The 21495-nt window shown below is 43.2% G+C and overlaps 1 long non-coding RNA gene across 1 annotated transcript in view; it reads right to left on the reverse strand.

The window, feature by feature from the left end:
- Positions 1–9827: 9827 nt before the first annotated feature.
- The window catches only part of LOC145723076 (uncharacterized), a 21602-nt gene continuing 9934 nt past the window's right edge, over positions 9828–21495 (reverse strand). The window contains exon 3 of the long non-coding RNA XR_014147896.1: positions 9828–10667. This is a non-coding gene — a long non-coding RNA (uncharacterized LOC145723076). The remainder of the gene's footprint in view (positions 10668–21495) is intronic.

Here is a 21495-nt window from a genome sequence, read left to right on the forward strand (position 1 = left end):
GGCTCAGGTCATGATCCCAGGGTGCTGGGACCGAGCCCCGCATTGGTCTCCCTGCTCAGCGGGGAGCCTGCTTCTCCCTCAGCTGCTCCCCGCTGCTTGAGCTCTCTCTGTCAAATAAAATCTTTAAAAAATATATTTAAAAAATAATACATTGTCACTAAATGGTACTATATTTGTGATGTACTATTCATTGGTTATAATTAAAAAGCTATCAAGTTTTATCAGTAATCCAAAGGAAGTCTTTATTTACATTCAAAAGAATGAGACAGTGGGACTGAAGGCCTGTTCTTAAGTATGGGAGGCAATGGTGAAGAGAATCTTGCTGCCCAAAGCTTGTCAAGATTCATTAAATCACTACTAAATGTTTTTTAGGAAAGTATGTGAATTATCTTGGTGGTATTTCTGAATTGTTTTTAGCTATGTGGAAAAGTCTGAAGGTTCTGCTATGTCTTGTCTGCCTCAAAACATCGTCCCCTCTGGCTGCCCTGGGGCCACCCAACAGTTCTTACTCTTAGGATAAAACTCTTAAGTCGGCATCTTCACATGGCTCCCACTGAAATCAATCCACAAATATTTACTGAACAGAAGCCTAAGACAGAGGGAATGAGAAAACCCTCTGCTCAGAATCTTCCAATACTTACCCATTTCACCCCATTTCAAGCCAAAGTTATTACAGTAGTTTATAGGGCCTTTTAAGGTCTATCTGTCCCCTTCTCTTTTTTTTTTTAAGATTTATTTATTCATGGGGTGCCTGGGTGACTCAGTCGGTTAAGTGCCTTCGGCTCAGGCCATGATACTGGGGTCCTAAGATCAAGCCCCGTGTCAGGCTCCCTGCTCAGTGGGGAGTCCGCTTCTCCCTCTGCCCCTCCCCTCTCCCACTTGTGCTCTCTCTCAAAATCTTTTTAAAAAAAGATTCATTCTAGGGCACCTGGGTGGCTCAGTTGGTTAAGCGACTGCCTTCGGCTCAGGTCATGATCCTGGAGTCCCGGGATCGAGTCCCACATCGGGCTCCCTGCTCAGCAGGGGGTCTGCTTCTCCCTCTGCCCTCTTCCCTCTCGTGCTCTCTGTCTCTCATTCTCTCTCTCTCAAATAAATAAATAAAATCTTTTAAAAAAAAAAAAATTCATTCTAGAGAGAAAGAGTGGGGGAGGGGCTGAGGGAGAGAGAAACTCAGGCAGACTGTGCTGAAGGCAGAGTCAGACACAGGGCTCTATCTCCACCCCAGATCATATGTGAGCCGAAACCAAGAGTCAGTAGAGGACACAGGCAGCAACTTCTTGCTAGACACATCTCCGAAGGCAAAGAAAACAAAGGCAAAAATGAACTACTGGGACTTCATCAAGATAAAAAGCTTTTGGACAGCAAAGGAAACAGTCAACAAAACCAAAAGACAACCAACAGAATGGGAGAAGATATTTGCAAATGTCTTAATCAGATAAAGGGCTAGTATCCAAAATCTAGATAAAGAACTTAACCAAACTCAACACCCAAAGGACAAATAATACAGTCAAGAAATGGGCAGAAGACATCCAAATGGGCAACAGACACATGAAAAAGTGCTCAACATCACTCAGCATTGGGGAAATACAAAATCAAAACCACAATGAGATACCACCTCACACCAGTCAGAATGGCTAATATTAACAAGTCAGGAAACAACAGATGTTGTCAAGGATGCAGAGAAAGAGGGTGCAAAGAAACCCTCTTACTGTTAGTGGGAATGCAAGCTGGTGCAGCCATTCTAGAAAACAGTATGGAGGTTCCTCAAGAAGTTGAAAATAGGGACACCTGGGTGGCTCAGTCAGTTAAACATCTGCCTTGGGCTCTGGTCATGATCCTGGAGTCCTGGGATCAAGCCCCGCATAGGGCTCTCTGCTAAGCCAGGAGTCTGCTTGTCCTTCTCCCTCTGCCCTGCTCATGCTCTCTCTCTGACAAATAAATAAAATCTTAAAAAAAAAAAAGAGACGTTGAAAATAGAGCTATCCCACAATCCAGCAACTGCACCACTAGGGATTTACCCCAAAGATACAAATGTAGTGATCCGAAGGGGCACCTGCACCCCAATGTTTATAGCAGCAATGTCCATAATAGCCAAACTATGGAAAGAGCCCAGATGTCTATTGACAGATGAATGGATAAAGAACATGTGCTGTATATATATATATATTGTATATATGTGTATACAATATATGTGTATATACACATATATACAATGCAGTGATTACTCAGCCAACAAAAAAAAAAGAAATCTTGCCATTTGCAAGGATGTGGATGGAACTTGAGGGAATTACGCTAATCAAAATAAGTCAATCAGAGAAAGACAATTATATAATTTCATATGTGGAATTTAAGAAACAACAGGATCATAGGGGAAGAGAGGGAAAAATTTAAAAAGATGAAATCAGAGAGGGAGACAAACCGTAAGAGACTCTTAATCATAGAAAACAAACAGGGTTGCTGGAGGGGAGAGGGGTGAGAGGATGGGGTAACTGGGTGATGGACATTTAGGAGGGCAGTGATGTAATGAGCACTGGGTGTTATATAAGACTGATGAATCACCGACCTCTACCTCTGAAATTAATAATACATTATATGTTAGTTCATTGAATTTAAATTAAAAAAATATCTATTTTTTTAAAAAAGGAACCGGGGCCCCTGGGTGGCTCAGTCGTTAAGCGTCTGCCTTCGGCTCAGGTCATGATCCCAGGGTCCTGGGATCGAGCCCCACATCGGGCTCACTGCTCCACAGGAGGCCTGCTTCTCCCTCTCCCACTCCCCCTGCTTGTGTTCCCTCTCTCTCTGTGTCTCTCTCTGTCAAATAAATAAATAAAATCTTAAAAAAAAAAAAAAAGAAACCAAGAGTCAGACGCTCAACTGACTGCACCACCCAGGCGCCTCCCCTTTCCTCCTCTCTGACCTCATCTACTTTCCCCTTGCTCACCCCTTCCAGGAATATTGACTCCTCGATTTTTCTAGAACATACCAGGCATGATTCTGTCTCAGAATCTTTGCACCAACTGTGCCCTGGAATGCTCTTCCTTTAGATACCTACATAGGTCAGTCCCTCACCAACCAAAGTTTTTGTTTAAATATCCCAATAAGACCTATCAGGAGCACCCTATTTTTTTTCTTTAAGATTTTATTTATTTATTTATTTATTTGACACAGAGAGAGAGAAACAGCTAGAGAGAGAATACAAGCAGGGGGAGCAGGAGAGGGAGAAGCAGGCTCCTGGCCAAGCAGGGAGCCCTATGCGGGGTTCGATCCCAGGAACCCAGGATCATGACCTGAGCCGAAGGCAGACGCTCAATGACTGAGCCACCCAGGTGCCCCAAGAACTCCCTATTTTTTAAATTTCATTTCATTTTAGTTTTAAGTAATCTCTACCCCTGACATGAGGCTCAAACTCATGATCCCAAGATCAAGTGTCAAATTCTCTACCGACTGAGCCAGCCAGGTGCCCCTGAACATCCTATTTTATTTTATTTTTATTTTTTTAAAAGATTTATTTATTTAGCGCGCACAAGCGACAGGGCGGGGGGGGGGGGCGGGCGGGGGGGGCGAGGCAGAGGGAAAAGCAGGCTCCCAGCTGAGCGAGGAGCTTGACACGGGTCTCAATCCCAGGACCCTGGGATCATGACCCGAGCTGAAGGCAGATGCTTAACTGACTGAGCCATCCAGGTGCCCCCTGAACATCCTATTTTAAATTGGAACCTGACCCCAAAGCAATCTTAATGTTCCTTAATTGTTTTTCTTTTTTAAGATTTTATTTTTAAGTAATCTTTACACCCAACATGGGGCTTGAACTTAACCCCAAGATCAAGAGTCACACTACCAACTGAGCCAGCCAGGCACCCCTGTTCCTTAAATCTTATTCATTTTTTCCATTAGATGCTAAGTAATTTATCATGTTTATTGTCCAGATGCTTCCACTAGAATGTAAGCTTTGAGGGCAGAGATAATATGTCTGTTTTATTTCTTTATTTCCCAAGTGTGGAGGCCAGCTTCCAAGATGGCCCCTGATTGTTCTCACATTGATAGGGATCACTTAAGTAGCCAATGGGATGGTATGGAAATTATCAAGTGTGACTTCAAAAGAAAGGTTTTACATGTCATCTTGGAAAGAAAACCTCTAGACCCATAAAGCCTTTGGATGACTGCTCCTGGCCAACATCTTTTCTGCAACCTCATGACACCCTAACCCAGAACCAGTTAAGGTGCTCCCAAATTTCAAGTTTATTTAAATTGTGAGAGAAAGTTTACTGGGTTTTTTTCGTGTGTTTTTTAATATTTTATTTATTTATTTGACAGAGAGAGACACAGCGAGAGAGGGAACACAAGCAGGGGGAGTAGGAGAGGGAGAAGCAGGCTTCCCGCCGAGCAGGGAGCCCAATGCGGGGCTCGATCCCAGGACCCCGGGAGCATGACCTGAGCCGAGGGCAGACGCTTAACGACTGAATCACCCAGGCACCCGAAAGTTTACTGTTTTAAACTACTAATTTGGGGGTAATTAGTTACCTTGTAAGAGATAGCTAATGTACCAAGGATCTAGAACTATATGTGTGACACATAGTAACCATTTAATAAATATCCCAGGAAGGAACAAAACTGACAGAAGTAACCTGACTTTCATCAATATTAGGATTGTCACTTGGCAGAAAGCAATGTAATGGGACACCTGCAACAAAACTAAATTTTCTAATCATGATTTCACCAAATTGAGCATCTTACTTCCGTGAAAGATTAAGGGGTTTCATGATCCAGATTTTGGTGAAGACTGAGTGGATCAATTCAGATTTAAAGTCCAGTATAAGCTATCATGTCAGGGTTAGTTAGTTCTATAAGCAAGCACAAAATCCCTGAAGCCTATGGGTGGAGGTTGGCCACCAGCTGAACCTGTTTCAACAGTGTGTCTATTGTATGGAGTGAAACTGCCTTAGGCGTTTTTTGAAAGCTTATCTAGAGAATTTTGATAGCTGAGGAGTTTTTCCCACATCAGCCAAAGGCCAAAACATTTCAATTCTCTTATTTTCACAAACACCACCTTTTTGGGGGAGGAAGGAGGGGGTTCCCCTAGATTGTATGTGTGCACATACATGCATATTTTTTCTTTGAATGTAAAATTTGGTAAAAGTTACAACTTAGAGGGGCACCTGGGCGGCTCAGTCAGTTAAGCGGCGGACTCTTGCTTTCAGCTCAGGTCATGATGTCAGGGTCGTGAGATGGAGCCTGATGTCGGCTCTGCACAGGATATAGAGCCTGTTTAGGGCCTGCTTAAGATTCTCTCACCCTTTCCCTTTGCCTCTCCCCCTACTGTCTCTGAACAAACAAATAAATAAATAAAATCTTTAAGAAGTTACAACTCAGAGAAAGCACACTAGTATATAAAACATAATAAAAACTTGTGTGATTTTTAGGGGTGGAGGGATGGGCAAAACTGGGGAAGAGGAGTTGGAGACACAGGCTTCTGGGTATGGAATGAGTAAGTCATGGGAGTAAAAGGCACCGCATAGGGAATGTAGTGAATGATACTGTAATTGTGTTGTGTGGGGACAGATGGCAGCTACACTTGTGAGCAGAGCAAAATGTTTAGGGATATTGAGTCACTATGTTGCACAGCTGAAACTAATGTAACATTGTGTGTCAACTATATTCCAAAAAAATTTTGTAAGAAAAGAAACTCAGGTGATTTTCTTTCTATATAAAACCTATATTCCCTAGGGCTCTATTTTCAAAACCCAATTTTTATTTTTAAATTTTTATTTATTTATTTTTAACGTGGGCTCCACGTCCAATATGGGGCTTGAATTCAGGACCCTGAGATTGAGAGTCGCATGCTCTATCGACACAGCCAGCCAGACAACCTGAGTTTTCTTTTTTTTTAAGATTTTTTTCTTTTTTTTCTTTTTTTTTTTTTTAATTCATGAGAGACAGAGAGAGGCAGAGGCAGAGGGAGAAGCAGGCTCCTCGCTGAGCAGGGAGCCCGACGCGGGACACGATCCCAGGATTCCGGGATCATGACCTGAGCCGAAGGCAGTCGCTTAACCATCTGAGCCACCCAGGCGCCCCAAAAGTGAGTTTTTAATTAAAACTTGTGTATAATCAGGGCTCCTGGCTGGTGAAGTCAGGTAAGGCTGCAACTCTTGGTTTCAGCTCAGGTCATGATCTCAGGGTGGTGAGATCGAGCACTGTGTTGTAGGGCTCCTTGCTCAGCGAGGAGTCCGCTTGGGTTTCTCTCTCCCTCTTCCTCTGCTCCTCCCCGCCATGCTCACACTTTCTTTCTTTTTCTCTCTCTCTTTCAAATAAATAAATAAATATTTTTAAAAATACTTGTATATAATCAATAACTGAATTTATTAAAAATGCAAATTGTAAAAAGAGCATAGAGTGAATTCACTCTCCTACTTATATTCCCTACGTACCCAGTGTCCGCCCCAGAAACATCCAGTTTTGCCAGTTTCTTGTATGAACTGCCGGAAAGTCTATGCATATACAGGGAAACATACACACATACACACTTACATATATATGTCTTAGTACATAGCACACAGTCTTTTTTTTTTTTAACATTTTATTTATTTATTTGACAGAGCGAGACAGCGAGAGAGGGAACACAAGCAGGGGGAGTGGGAGAGGGAGAAGCAGGCTTCCCACTGAGCAGAGAGCCCGATGTGGGGCTCGATCCCAGGACCCTGGGATCATGACCTGAGCTGAAGGCAGACGCTTAACGACTGAGCCACCCACGCGCCCCCCATAGCACACAGTCTTATTACCTCAATTTAAAAAAAATAATAATGACGGAGCGCCTGGGTGGCTCAGTTGGTTAAGTGTCTGCCTTTGGCTCAGGTCATGATCCCAGGGTTCTGGGATCCAGCCCCATGGTGGGCTCCCTGCTCAGTGGGGAGCCTGCTTCTCCCTCTGCCTCTGCCCCTTCCCGCCCTGGGCTCATGTTTTCTCTCTCTCACTCTTGCTCTATCTCAATTAAATAAATACAATCTTTTTAAAAATGACTTTTTTTTTAAGATTTTATTTATCTGACAGAGAGAGACACAGCGAGAGAGGGAACACAAGCAGGGGGAGTGGGAGAGGGAGAAGCAGGCTTCCCGCAGAGCATGTAGCGCAACGTAGGACGCTGGGATCGTGACCCGAGCCAAAGCCAGACGCTGAAGGACTGAGCCACCCAGGTGCGCCGTAAAAAATGAGTTTTAAATAGATAACACATAATGTGTTAAAATTCAATAGGCATAAAACTGAAATTCCCCTTTTATACGTGCCCCTGCTTCCATCTTGTTCCCCTCCTGAACAACTAGTGTTACCACTTTGTTGTATTTCCTTCTAGACATGGTCTATACATAAATTACTGATTTTTTACTAATAACACAATCTTGCTCCGTAAGTGCCAGGACTTTGCCTATTTGGTTCACTGTTTCTTCCCCAGCACAGTCCCTGGCACATAGGAAGTCTCAATAAATATTTTTGGAATGAAATCATATAAACACAAACATCATCCTTACCTCTCTAATCTCTCTTCTCCATTTTTCAGATCTACCTAGCTAGTCTAATTGACTCTCCAATGGAGGGGGCACCTCCCTGGCTCAGAAGGTAGGGCACCCGACTCTTGATCTCAGGATCGTGAGTTCAAGCCCCATGCTGGGCATGGAGCCTACTTAAAAAGAAAAAAATGAGGGGCGCCTGGATGGCTCAGTCAGTTAAGCATCTGATTTTGGCTCCGGTCCTTATCTCAGAGTCCCATGTTGGCCTCCACGCTCCACAGGGAGTTTGCTTCTCCCTCTCCCTTTGCCCCTCCCCCCCGCTCATACTAGTGCTCTCCTGCTCTCTTTCTCTTTCTTTCTCTCATATAAATAAATAAAATCTTTAAAAAAATGGTTCTCCACTGGGAATTTTTTTCAGTTTCATCCCTTCGTTGCTTTTCTGCGGCCGCGGTGCAAGCTCACTATATGCTTCATATTACTACGAACTCCTGAGGACTCTCCTGGCTGGCTGTTGTATAGATAAACAGCTCTGTGGAAAGAGAAGGCCATGTGACATAATGGGTAGGAACACCAGTTTTTGAGTTGGACTGCCCACGTTCATACTCCAGTTCTGCTACTCAGAAGCAGTGGGACTTTGGGGAAAGATGCCACTTTAACAGATCATTGCGTCCCTTTCCTTGCCCGTACAATAGAGGTAGCAGTGCCTCATTCATAGGGTGGTTGTGATGAAATGGGCTAGTATGTGAAGCCTTTACGTATATGAACCTGACCCACAGTCAGTGTTCACCAAATGTTAGCTAGCTAATATTAGCATAGCACAGTTCATCTTCCTCAAGCACTGTTTTGAACACAGGTAAGTTATGTATAATGCTTATGATGTTCTCAGAAACTGTCCATTATTCATACTGAGCCTTAAGGCCCCCTTTCAGCTGACTTTTCCCCCTTACTCAACCAGCTTCTTAACCTGCTGAGCATAAGCTCCATTCCAGGAAGCCAGTTGGCTCCATATACCACACGAAGTCATACACACTCACCCCAAAGCCTCACTTAGCACCATCTCTCCCTCTTAGTAGCCATGTTCATCTTGCCCTCTCTTCCTGCTTTCCTTCCACTCCTCCTCCTCTCTCCTTCTTTGACTAGTCATGCCTCTGAGTATAGAGAGAGAGATACAGTTGTATATGTATGACATAGTACATTTTTTAAAGGTTATTTATTTATTTATTTGAGAGCGAGCACAAGCAGGAAAGGCAGAGGCAGAGGGTGAAGCAGGCTCCCCGCTGAGCAGGGAGTCCAACCAGGGCTGGATCCCAGGACCCTGAGATCATGACCTGAGCCGAAGGCAGACGCTTAACCCACTGAGCCACTCAGGTGCCCCAAGATATAGTACATCTGTATTTCTATATTCTACATTCTTACATATTTTCAGTGGTGTGTATACAGATTATCCCATTAGATTACAGTGACCTCAAATGTCTACAATGTCTATTCTTTTTTTTTTTTTAAGATTTTATTTATTTATTTGACAGAGAGAGACACAGCGAGAGCGGGAACACAGCAGGGGGAGTGGGAGAGGGAGAAGCAGGCTTCCCGCAGAGCAGAGAGCCCGATGCGGGGCTTGATCCCAGGACCCTGGGATCATAACCTGAGCCGAAGGCAGACGCTTAACGACTGAGCCACCCAGGCGCCCCTTTTTTTTAAAAACATTTGATCTTGCTCCAAATCCCCTGGCTTCCAGAAAAACTAAAGCAATAAAATATAGAGAAGGCTATGCCTGGGTACGAGCTAGAGCATGCTGCAGGGGTCTGGGAGGAAGGCCTGTACCAAAGAACACAGGGACAAAGCTGCCACTCCCAAGCACTCTCCTGCTAGAAAACATGTGGTTGAAGTATTTGGGGGATTTTCTATAAGCAAATGATCTGAACCCTTAATAGTAAGTCACTTATTATTGGTCATTATGATCACTATGATCATTATCAAATATTTATTTAGCACCTTTGTTGTGAAAGTGGCATGCTGGCAGGATACAAGGAGACATGGAATGATACTTCCTGTGATAAACTAAAAACCTAATGTGATATAGACTCAAGATACTAAGGCACCTGAGTGGTACAAAAAAATAAGAAGTCATCATCCAGGGTTGTAACAACTGATGAGTTCTTCATAGAAAAAGATGAACCTGACCTAACGCTTGAAGAAAGGGTCAAATGTTTAATGCACATAAAGCAAAGCAAATATTTTAGGTGGTAGATACTATATGAATATTCTTTCATGTGAAATGCCACTTATTTTGTAAGTGGCAATATTATTTTCAATATTATTTTGTAGACAGATCATTCAAATGACATGTATTGAGTATCTACTATCTGCAAAGCACATGCAAAGGTAGAATGGGAGATAGAGGTGAAGAGTTGGTGATCCCTGCCCTGGACGGGATTACAAGAGAGTGGACAATACCAACATGAAAAAACCTGCCTAACAACTTGCAGAATGATAGAAGATCAGAAAGCTGGAACCCTGGGACTGGAACAAAGATTTTCTGACCACCACACTGTTGTGTTGTCTAGCTCTAGAACACAGCAAACCCCTTTAAGGCCAAATTTGGGCAACATGTTATCACCTGAGGATAGCCTCAGGTGAATACCACAGTGTCTGGTGCTGGGCTACCAAAGTCCACGGACTGGCGTTACTGAAGGCTGATACCATGTATGACTCCAGCACCATCCTTATCGTTATTCTTACCATTACTGTTTTCTGTCAGTTCCTTGTCTCGGCCACAAGAACTTTTGGTTCCTGAAAAAGCATGAAGCAAGCTATGTAGAAGCGATCTTAGTATTATCCAACCCAATTTTCTCATTTTATAAACGAGGCAGCTGACATCTGCTAAACAACTGCTTAAGGGCAGGGAGGCTTTGTCTTTCATTCATTTCCTTGATGATAAAGGCACTTATATTTAAGTTTTATACTATAATTTGTCATATTTGGACATTTCTTAAACTTCCTAGCTCGTGACTTTCCCCAGGATGTGACAGCTGTGACAGCAAGTTAGCACCGACATGATGAAGTGCTCCAAGCCGCTTCTGCTGCCTGTCCCTACGTCCCCACGAGCAGTGGGGAACTTTCGTTCCATGCCAGTCAAAAAAGAGCCTTTGTTATTTCCCCAAGGGAACATCAATACTGTCAAACACAATAATACACAAGAATTTTGAAATTAGTTTTTGTTATATTTTATCTTTTTTTACAAGCTTCAACTTTATTTTTATTTATTTTTTTTAAGACTTTATTTTTAAGTCATCTCTACACGCAATGTGGGGATCAAACTCACAACCCAATCGCAAGAGTTGCACACTCCAGGGGCCTGGGTGCCTCAGTTGGTTAAGCCTCTGACTCCTGATTCGGTTCAAGTCATGGTCTCGGGTAGTGATCATGGGATTGCCTCCCCCATCCCCATTGGGCTCTGCAGTGGGCCGGTGGGGAGGGGGTCTGCTTGGGATTCTATCTCTCCCTCTCCCTCTGCTCCTCCTCCCACTTGCATGCGCTCTTTCTCTCTCTCTCTAAAAAATGAATCTTTAATCTTTATCTAAATAATCTTTTAAAAAAAACCAGCTGAGCCAGCCAGGCACTCCTCTAAGCTTCAACTTTAAATGACACCCAGTTGGATTGGTGACATACTTCTGAATAGAAATATATGTGGTTTTCATGTTAGGGAAGTTAGAAAAACTAAGGTTAGTTTGTTTCCCCAAGTTAATCCTTTTTTGCCCTTATGTACTGAATTTTTATCTACAAACTGGCGTTTTGTAATGAATTGCTCCATTTCATCAAGTATATATCAATATCCTACAATGTATGTAGTTTTAATGCTTGACACCAAAGGACATAATAATAATGACACATGGTCTCTTACTCTCAAATTGTTTATCAGCTTCTGGACAGTGTTTCATGGAACACAAGTTCATGAAGAATAAATAGATGCTGTTAATTTAGCATAATGTGAGGGGGCGCCTGGCTGGCTCAGTGGGGGGAGCGTGCAACTCTTTTTTTTTTTTTTAAGATTTTATTTATTTATTTGACAGAGAGAGTGAGAGAGCACAAGCTGGGGGAGCAGTAGAAGGAGAGGAAGAAGCAGGCTTCCCGCTGAGCAGGGAGCCCAATGTGGGGCTCGATCCCAGGACCCTTGGATCATGACCTGAGCCAAAGGCAGACGCTTAACCATCTGAGCCACCCAGGCGCCCCTGGAGCATGCAACTTTTGATCTCAGGGTTGTGAGTTCAAGGCCCACATAGGGTGTAGAGATTACATTAAAAAAGAAAATTAAATCTTTTTTTTTAAAAGTTAGCATAATATGAGTAAAATATTTTTCTTCTTCCTAAAGCTGTATCTAAAGTTTTGTGGGGTTTTTTGTTTGTTTGTTTGTTTTTAAAGATTTTATTTATTTGAGAGAGAGAGCACATGAGAGGGGGGAGGGTCAGAGGGAGAAGCAGACTCCCTGCCGAGCAGGGAGCCCGATGCGGGACTCCATCCAGGGACTCCAGGATCATGACCTGAGCCGAAGGCAGTCGCTTAACCAACTGAGCCACCCAGGCGCCCAGTTTTGTTTTTTTTTTAAGATTTTATCTGTTTATTTGACAGAGCGATAGAGAGCACAAGTAGGCAGAGAGGCAGGCAGAGGGAGAGGGAGAAGCAGGCTTCCCGCTGAGCAGGGAGCCCGATGTAGGGCTCGATCCCAGGACCCCGGGATCATGACCTGAGCCGAAGGCAGCCACTTAACCAACTGAGCCACCCAGGTGCCCCAGCTGTATCTAAAGTTATCAAGAGTCTTCTGAAAAGCTACTGATGATGTTCATTTGTGTTCCCAACCTACCAGAGTGACTTCCACATAGAAAATGACGTGAGGAATCATTATAAGAGTTCTGTAGAATTGAAACAAGCACCTCCCTCACTAAAAATAACAAATGATTTTCTTAAAGATTTTATTTATTTGTCAGAGAGAGAGAATACGAGTGGGGGGAGGGGCAGAGGGAGAAGTGGACTCCTCACTGAGCATTGAGCCTGATGTGAGACTTGATCCCAGGGTCCTGAGCTGAAGGCAGACACTTAACTAAGCCACACAGGCCTCCCACAAATGATTTTTTGTTTAAGATTTTATTTATTTATTTAGAGCACGAGCAGGGGGAGGGGCAGAGGGAGAAAGAGAGAGAGAATCCCAAGCAGACTCTGCACTGAGCACAGAGCCCCATGTGGGGCTCGATCTCCCTACCCTGAGATCATGACCTGAGCCGAAATCAATAGTTGGGCACCCAACCGAATGAGCCACCCAGGTGCCCCCAAAATAACAAACAAACAAAAAACCCCTCAGGGGCGTCTGGGTGGCTCAGTCGGTTAAGCTTTTGCCTTCAGCTCAGGTCATGATCCCAGGATTGATGACCGAGCCCCACATCAGGCTCCCTGCTCAGCGGGGAGTCCGCTTCTCCCTCTCCCTCTCCCTGTCACTACCCCTGCTTGTGCTCTCTCACTCTCTCTCTCTGTCAAATAAATAAATAAAACCTTCAAAAAAAAAAAAAAAGAACACAGAATGATGAGGTTATAACTAAGGTTTAGAAATCTTTCACAAATTTGTCCTCTTAAATACGAGAAATAAATGTGTTTTGAAGGTTTGTGCTTAAAACCAGGAATAAGGGTCTAGCTGCTAAAAAAAAGTTGCTAAAAATCTTTCTTGCTCATAGAGATGAGCTTGCCTTACAGCAGGCCAGTTTGCTCTCTGATTATTTATGCTGATCTATACAGTGATGATAACTAACTTCCTGCACAAAGGTGCTTTGTTCACAAAGGATAGCAGTGGGCTTAAATAAATGCCAAGTATTATTATTAACCCGCTGTCCCCTTTTGCTACTCAGAGTTCCTGTGGCAGTTTAAATAAGAGGGCACCTGTATTGTCCACTGAACCCATAATTTGATCTCACAAAATCTATGTTATTGATGCCAGGGGGATTGGGATTCACATGGAGATGTAGATAGAATGTGTATTCAAGGTGACAAGTGAAAAGGTTTCCTTGTACTGAAGCATCCACTGAGTGTCAACATCATTTGGAAGACAATGCAATAAAAGCAAGAAAGAGAAATTTCTTAAAGACCTATTTGACATCCTTCAATTTCATTTCAACTTCAAGAAAAACAGAAATGACCAGCACAATAATGAAAATGCAGAAAACAACACCTAATTCTTAGTTCACAACTGCTCATTTTAGATTCTGATTTGATCCTTCAATCCTTCATCTATAAGCAAACGCAATTTTATTTTACATCCTCTTCTCACCCTGAAACAAAATGTTTCAGTGTATAAGGGGAAAGATAAGGCAGAGAGAGAGAGGAGGGAAAGAGATAGAGATGAGGGAGCGAGGGGAGGGGGGAGAGAGAGAGAATTCTTTGCTGAGCTCAGCATCTCTAAAACGAGCAAAATCTGGACAAGTTTTGTTCTTCCATCCACTAGGGCACTAATGTACTCTTTAGTAAATATCTATTGAGTGAAGACTATATTAATTGTTCTTACAGCTAGATTTTTATCTACCATTGTTCAAGTCAGAAGATGTACAATTTGAAAATGATGCTATCAACAATGATTATTATCTGTCTGAGTGGGTGTTGCTGAAAAGACCGATACTGGCTGACTCTACAGTTACTGGGTGTGGTGTATTTTTTCTACTTAAGAGTTAAGGTTAGAAGGGCATCATGTCTGCAACTTATTCTTAAGGGGCTCAGAAAGAAAAAAATGTATATAGAAATATATATAATGTTATAAAGTGAAGACTATCTGGGGATTCTTTGCAACCTTTCTGTATAACTGAAATTATATAAAAAAATCTTTAAGTAGGGGCACCTGGGTGGCACAGTTGGTTCAGCATCTGATTCTTGGTTTCCACTCAGGTCATGATCTCAGGGTCAAGAGATCAAGCCGGGCATGGGGCTCTGCACTGAGCGTGGAGTCTGCTAGAGATTCTCTCTCCCTCTGCCTCTCCCTCCACTCCCACACTCTCTCTCTGGATCTAGTTTCTTCATAAACATTTTTTTTTTAAGATTTTATTTATTTGACAGAGAGAGAGAGAGACAGCAAGAGAGGGAACTAAGCTGGGAGAGTAGGAGAGGGAGAAGCAGGCTTCCCGCCGAGCAGGGAGCCTGATGCGGAACTCGATCCCAGGACCCTGAGATCATGACCTGAGCCGAAGGCAGACGCTTAACGATGGAGTCACCCAGGCGCCCCTCTTCATAAACATTTAAAGAGTTATATTAAGTTGTCTCAAAAAAGTCCTTGTAGTACTAATATTCTAATGTAAGTTGCTTTTTACAAATAGGGAAATAGAAATTTTAATCTTAACTAACTTTCCAGAAGTCACGTGAGAAGAAGAAAGCCCAGTTTAAAAAGAGTCCATTAATTATATCCAATCTGGGTATATACACCAACAAGGAGCCCATTGTGGAAAACTGTCCTAAACTTCCCAAGCACACCGGCTGTCAAGGATCCGTCCTCAAGGGATCAGTTGCCAAAGCTCATCTCATTCTATAAAGGGAGGGGACTGGCGAATTATACACTCTCCAGTTTGGTCTTGGGAATATTTTCCATCTTCTGGAGGATAGCAAATCTCCTGGAGACAAGAGGAAGAAGAGCCTTGGAATCAGACTTGGGACAGGAGATGATTTGGCCATGGGATTGTTGCTACAATAGGGCTTTGTGTTTTGTTGCCCTTTGTAGCTACCCAAACACTTTCTGGTAAGTGAGAAAACATGTTAGGCTTTTTTGAATCCCTGCCCTTTTATGTGATTTTAATTATGGGGAAGCCGTACAAAAGACTGAGTACAGTTCTCTGGCTCATCAGCCTGTGGTAAAAGATCTAAGCTTTCTTTGTGCCGGTTTACCCTGCAATTAAGGCCGTATTCTGGTTTGAGGTGTCTACTTCTCTAAAACAGAAAAGGAGAAAAAAAGGAAAAAGGAAAAGCTCTGTGGGTTAGGTTTTCTACAAGAGGACAGCCTTTATACAGAAATGTACCAGTTGCTGGAAAGTGGATACTTACAATTCTGATAATGGCCAACATATACATAGTGTTTATACGGTCAGACTCTGTTCCAAGCACCTTACATATATTGACTCATTTAATCCTCACAACTTTACGAGATAATTATATGGTTCTCTCCATTTTGTAGGTGGGGAAACTGAGGCATGGGGAAGTTAAAGAGCATGGGTAGAACATACATGTAGTAAGTGGTAGAGTCTGAGGAACACAGGCAATCTGGCTTCAAGGTCCTGCTCTTAACTGCTGAGCAGCTACCTTCATGAGCCCTGTTAGTTCTACCTTGTGCTTAGGGTAAGGGTACTCGAAATTATGGGAGCATCAGAATCATCTGAGGCACTTGTTAAAAGTGCGTATTTCTGGCCCTTACACCCACCTGCCCAACACCACTCCCACAAGATTCTGATTGTGGTGGCTGAAGAACTCATAGTTTTAACAAGCCTCCCAAGTGACTCTCATATAGGGGCCAGTATCCCACTGAGAACTACTGACTTAGGGAAAGAAGATTCTTTTTTTTGGAGGGGGGGTTTATAAAGCTTGTTTAATATCAATGTAACATTTTTTTTCAAAAATTAGCATTAATGAAAAAATAAACAGTAAAGTTCTTCCTTATCTACGGAAGCTCCCTGGAACGTTAAAGATCCTAGCCACACCCACCTAATACGACACACTATGAAAGAGCAGAACCAACCATTTGTTAATTCTTAGCTCTTTCCCATCTTGGAGCATGCAAAGCAAGATTGTCTTTCTTGACAATACTAATCTATATCTATGTTTATGTCAATATATGTTTTTTAAAGTTTATTTTTTATTATAACTCACATTTTAATCTTTAAAAAAATTTAAAAAAAAATTTTTTTTTTAAAGATTTTATTTATTTATTTGAGAGAGAGAGAACACATGAGAGGGGATAGGGTTAGAGGGCAAAGCAGACTCCCCGCCGAGCAGGGAGCCCGATGCGGGGCTCGATCCCGGGACTCCAGGATCATGACCTGAGCCAAAGACAGTCGCTTAACCAACTGAGCCACCCAGGCGCCCACATTTGCATCTTTAAACCACTGTCTATGCAGGGGCCAGTGGTTAGGCCACTAAACACTACTTGTTTCCCTGAGCCACAGGAACAAAGGCAGAGTTCAGACGGGGCCTCTAAGGGTGACTGCTGACCCAGACTGACCCCCCTGCACTGAGATCCTAATCACAAACATCACACTGTTTTGGTAACAGGTTCCTAGACAGTCTCCTGACCTATTTCCAGTGACTGCATGGCTTCGTCCAGGCTGCTCATCACTGTGGTGGAGAGGAAAGTGCCGGAATGAACATTCTCTTTTTCAAGAGACTTCATGGTTTCCAGGCTGAGCATCACGGTGCCTCCACACAGCATCCTTCGGGGCTTCAGGGCCAAAATGCGAATCAGCCTTTTGGCACTTGCGGTGCCAGAGTCTCCCCATAATGAAGATTTCAGCTTTGCCCTCGGAGCTGGGCTCTCTCATCTGGGGCAGGACTTGGAGCTCCCGTTCGAACTCTGGGAGGAGGCCTCTGCTTGGACCGAAAATCTTTTCCAGCAGACGCGCCTCCACGTGAGATACTGCTGGCTTCAGAAAGTGCTTAAACTACACCAGCACCGCTGAGTGTGCACAAGGAGCCAATTCCTGGAAGGGGACCACTTCCTGCTGGCGCCTGGGCCGTGGGCTCCGTGCAGGGTCTTCATCCTGAAGGCACCATTGCTCGTACCAGGAAAGAAGTATTTCTTCTAAGGGAAGATATTTCTCTTTGCAATCTATTCATCCATTCAAGAAGCATTTACTAAGTACCCATGGTAAACTCAGAATTGTATTACAGTTGACCCTTGAGCAAAACAGGGGTTAGGGTGCCAACCCCCACCCTCTACAGCCAAAAATATGTCTATAATTTTTGACTCCCCAAAACCTTAATGACTAATAGCCTACTGTTGACAGGAAGCCTTATGAATAACATAAACAGTGGAATAAGACATATCTTGTGGGCGCCTGGGTGGCTCAGTCGGTTGGGCGACTGCCTTCAGCTCAGGTCATGATCCTGGAGTCCTGGGATCGAGTCCCGCATCGGGCTCCCTGCTCGGCAGGGAGTCTGCTTCTCCCTCTGACCCTCCTCCCTCTCATGCTCTCTGTCTCTCATTCTCTCTGTCTCAAATAAATAAATAAAATCTTTAAAAAAAAAAAGACATATCTTGTATGTTATATACTGCATATGTAATGCATACATCACATATACTATATATGAGACATGTGTTATATGTATGATATACCAAATTCTTACAATAAGTAAGCTAGAGAGAAGAAAATATTATTAAGAAAATCATAAGGAAGAGAAAATACAGTACTGTATTTACTGAAAAACACCACAGGCATATTAGTAGACCCATGTAGTTCATTCAGTGTTGTTTAAGGGTCAACTGTAATTCTAAAATCTGTGTGTATGTGGGATGCCTGGCTGGCTCAGTTGGTAGAGCATGCAGCTCTCGATCCAGGGGTGGTGAGTTGGAGCCCCACATTGGGTGTAGAGTTTACGAAATAAATAAATCAAATCTGTGTGTGTGTGTGTGTGTGTGTGTGTGAGACTACTTCAAATATTGGGTCCCTGTCATGAAGGAACTTGTTCTCTTAATTGTAAAGGTTAAATAATATACATTAATTCCTTTTTAAAGATTTTATTAATTCCTTTTAATAATTAACAAATATCTTCTGAATGCTTAACATGTGTCAGTCACTCACTTCCATAGAGAAGAAATAATATAAATGGTGAATGAGTAAGAGTCAAAAATGAGTGATTCCAGGGGTGCCTGGGTGGCTCAGTAGGTTAAACATCTGCCTTCAGCTCAGGTTCAGATCCCAGCGTTCTGGGATCGAGCCCCACATCAGGCTCCCTGTTCAGCAGTCTGTTTCTCCTTTTCTCTCTCCCTCTGCCTCTCCCCTGCTCATGCTCTCTCTCAAATAAATAAAAATAAAAATCTTTTTGTTTTCAGATTTTATTTATTCATTTGACAGTGAGCAAGAGAGCACAAGCAGAAGGGGCAGCAGAGGGATAGAGAGAAGCAGGCTCCCTACCATGGCAGGAGCGTGATGCAGGGCTCGATCCCAGGACTCTGGGATCACAACCTGAGCCAAAGGCAGATGCTCAACCGACTGACCCACCCAGGTGCCCCAATAAAAATAAAAATCTTAAAAAAACTAAAAAAAAAGAGTGATTCCAGTCAAAAATGCTTAAGAAGGAGTGCACAGTCTAGAGATAGTTCACTCTAGGGGCGCCTGGGTGGCTCAGTCTATTAAGCGGCTGCCTTTGGCTCAAGTTATGATCCTGGGGTCCTGGGATCAAGCCCTGCATCCGGCTCCCTGCTCAGCAGAGAGCCTGCTTCTTCCTCTCCCTCTGCCTGCTGCTCTGCCTGCTTGTGCTCTCTCTCTCTCTGTCAAATGAATAAATAAAATCTTTAGAGATATGTCACTCAGTTGAATCATTTACAATGTAACCCTCAAAGCTGTTTGAACTTAGAATGACTTTTAAATTCTAGTTAAGTATTTCTTTCAGGGTGCCTGGGTGGCTCAGTCAGTTAAGCATCTGCCTTTGGCTCAGGTTATGGTCCCAGGGTCCTGGGATCGAGTCCCACATCGGGCTCCCTGCTCAGCGGGGAGCCTGCATCTCCCTCTGCCTGCCTGTGCTCTCTCTCTCTCTCTCGCTGTCTCTGTTTCTCTCTTTCAAATAAATAAAATAAAAAATCTTTTAAAAAAAGTATTTCCTTCAAATTCCTTTGAATTAAACCAGTTTCATGTTATTTAATTCATTCATCTATCCATTCATTCAATATCCTTAATGAACCCACAGTACTGTACAAAGAAGCCAAAAAAATTAAAATCAAGTTGAGAAAAAAAATACACATTCACGAACAAATGCAAAGCAGAATGTGAACAATATGATTTAAAATTGTGTTAAAAGATTTAAGTGAGGCATATTAAAATGTTTAGGAGTTTATTTGAGCAAAAACTGATTTTTAAAAAAACATTTATTTAAGTAATCTCTACACCCAACATGAGACTCGAACTCATGACGCTGAGGCCCCAAGTCACATGCTCCTCCCACTGAGCCAGCCAGGCACCTGTGAACAAAAATCTGTCTGAAACAGACAGCACCAAACCATGAACGGTTACAAGTGCTCTGCAAGAGCTGGGGAGAGACTTAGAAAAGGTGGAAGCAAAGCAAGGAACTCACTGATTGGCTACAGAGTAAAGCCTCGTTGGCTCTTTGTGCTTCCTTGTCCTTGGTTCCAACTTTGTAAACTTGAGGCGTTTACAGGCTTAGATTTTTGGTTTGCTTCTTGTGGGTTCATTATAGCCACCTCAATCTAATGGGCTCCTTGTTTAATTAAATTTAACAGTTGCATACAGAAATTCATAGGAAATGTGGAAGGAGGGCCTAGCACACATTAACTGCTCGGTAAATGTGGGCTTAATGAATGAATGTAAGATTAGAGTAAGCGAGTCAGGCCAAGTTTCTTGGACCGAGAGAAGTAATGGGCATGGACTGAGGAGTAAAGGACAGCCTGGCAGAGCAAATGACATTAGCAAAGGCCCTGTGGCAAAAGGGAAAAAAAAAAGCAGGATGTAGAGTTTCAACAGATTGGTTTGGTTGGAACAAAAGGGTTAGTTGGTGGGTGGAAAGGAAGAGTGTGAAGCTTGATAAGGTATGGTACATTCTGATACAAACCAAGCTGTCATAACAAATGAAAACATTTGTAACCCTAAGTATAACAGTCTTGTTCTCAGAACTCTGACTTCCTTTCTTGAAATGTATTGATAGTAGAACATTAATTCTACAAGACCAAGCTACTTAAATAAGTAATATTTTGTGAATAGACTGAAGGGAAATGCCATCAAGATGATGAAGCAAGGGGCATCTGGGTGGCTCAGTCCGTTAAGTGTCCAACTCTTGATTTCAGCTCAGGTCATGATCTCAGGGTCGTGAGATTGAGCCCCACGTCGGGCTCCATGCCCAGTGCAGGGCCTGCTTAAGATTCTCTCTCTCTCCCTCTGTCCATCTCCTTCCCCCTCCAGCCCCCCCCCAAAAAAAGAAATTAAAGAAAAAAAGATGATAAAGCAAAATATAATGGTATAGGCAATGTCATGGATGGAAAAAATTTAGAGATAATCTATTTTAATCCAAGCCCCGTTTTAGCAGATGAGAGAGGTCAAGAACCCAGGATGCAGAGTGGGGTCCTATGTACAGCACTGACTAGCCAGGTTAGGCTGCTGCCTTACTTGCCGACAGTTGCTGGAATCTTAACTGTTTATGACTGTACCTGAATTGCTTGATTATTGTTACTTAAAGATCAATATGAAAAATGTGAAATATAAAATCAGAGAAAGGAGGGCGCCTGGGTGGCTCAGTTGGTTAAGCGACTGCCTTCTGCTCAGGTCATGATCCTGGAGTCCCGGGATCGAGTCCCGCATCGGGCTCCCTGCTCAGCAGGGGGTCTGTTTCTCCCTCTGACCCTCCCTCCTCTCATGTGCTCTCTCTATCTCATTCTCTCTCTCAAATAAATTAAAAAAAAAAAAAATCAGAGAAAGGAAACGATAAAGACACCATACAGGGAAAATGCTGAAATCTAAGGGTGGGAAGTTTAGATGTGGATTAGGGCAAATTCCTGAGGGAAATGAGAGGACAGGTCAAAAGACATTCCAGTTGAAAAACTAATAGTATTTTTTTAGAATGATTGCCTGAATAAGGAGGTAAGATAAGAATAGTAGAGGTACCAGGCTGACTCAGAAGAGCATGCAACTCTTGGGGCGCCTGGGTGGCTCAGTCGTTAAGCGTCTGCCTTCGGCTCAGGTCATGATCCCAGGGTCCTGGGATAAGGCCCTGCGCGGGCTCCCTGCTCAGCCAGGAGCCTGCTTCTCTCCCGCTCCCCCTGCTTGTG

The sequence above is a fragment of the Leptonychotes weddellii genome, chromosome 8 (assembly GCF_054177405.1).
Source record: "Leptonychotes weddellii isolate Sample4059 chromosome 8, ASM5417740v2, whole genome shotgun sequence".
In the NCBI taxonomy this organism is placed as follows: domain Eukaryota; kingdom Metazoa; phylum Chordata; class Mammalia; order Carnivora; family Phocidae; genus Leptonychotes; species Leptonychotes weddellii.